This window comes from Rhinolophus hipposideros, assembly GCF_964194185.1.
Source record: "Rhinolophus hipposideros genome assembly, chromosome: 11".
NCBI classification, from domain to species: domain Eukaryota; kingdom Metazoa; phylum Chordata; class Mammalia; order Chiroptera; family Rhinolophidae; genus Rhinolophus; species Rhinolophus hipposideros.
In genome coordinates this window covers 82,409,407-82,409,821 of record NC_138057.1, presented here as the reverse complement: position 1 = coordinate 82,409,821, position 415 = coordinate 82,409,407, and positions in this window count along the sequence as shown.

Sequence of the window (415 nt, the reverse complement as noted above, 5' to 3'; positions counted from 1 at the left end):
AGCCCCAGCCCTTACAAGGATGTCAGCTCAGGGGGCGCCCCAAGGAGGCAGGCCTGGGGCTGCCGCAGATGAGGGTGGAGCCTCAGTGAGTTGTACCACCCACCCTGCAGGGCCCAGTTGGCAGCCACAGCCAAGGCCAGGACTTAGGCCTTGCCCGGCTCCTGTGGTCATCGGGGGCGGGTGCGTGGGACGAGCTGCCGGGCACAGGCTCTGGGCACAGATGGTTCTCATTGCATGCTGCCTCTCTTCTGTAGGAAAAACAAACGAGCCTGGCCAGTGGGCCCTTTTTTATCTCCTGTTTATTTTCGATCTGTCTTCCTTTGCCTGAAGCCAGTGTCCTGCGGGCTGCATTCTACCGAGGGTCTGGCTAAAGGCCTTGGTATTTTCCCGAAGGCTCCTGGGAGGGGCTGGAAAG